The sequence below is a fragment of the Anopheles arabiensis genome (genome assembly GCF_016920715.1).
Source record: "Anopheles arabiensis isolate DONGOLA chromosome X unlocalized genomic scaffold, AaraD3 X_pericentromeric_contig0018, whole genome shotgun sequence".
Classification (NCBI taxonomy): domain Eukaryota; kingdom Metazoa; phylum Arthropoda; class Insecta; order Diptera; family Culicidae; genus Anopheles; species Anopheles arabiensis.
This window is the reverse complement of record NW_024412096.1, coordinates 567,013-567,500: the sequence shown is the minus strand read 5'-3', so window position 1 is coordinate 567,500 and position 488 is coordinate 567,013.

Sequence of the window (488 nt, the reverse complement as noted above, 5' to 3'; positions counted from 1 at the left end):
GATAAATGGTCGTGGACCAACACGCCCAAGTGTTTGATGTAACGCGAAAAGGTACTGCTACTCCTCCCACGTTGATGGTTATGTGGCTTGGAGGCTGCTTCAGGCTAGAGATTATGGTCATCTCCGTCTTAGCCGGTGCCAGCTCCAAGTGGTGCTGCTGCATCCACTGGTCGACTGCTGACACCGCTGCTTCCGCCACTGCTGCAGACTCCTCCGGCGTCCTACCCGGGCCAGGACGACCAGATCATCGGCGTAGCCAATGACTTTGGCCTCGTCGGGTAGGGGAATCCGCAGCACCCGTCGTACATTACGTTCCACAATGTTGGGCCCAAGATGGACCCTTGTGGAACTCCCGCGCTGACGCAACGTACGACGGGTCCTCGCTGGTAGTGTAGATCAGCTCCCGATCCGAGAAATAAGACTGCAGGATTTTCAGCAGAGCTGAGGGGACCCCTTTTCCCGCAACGCGTTGGCGATTGACTGCCAAC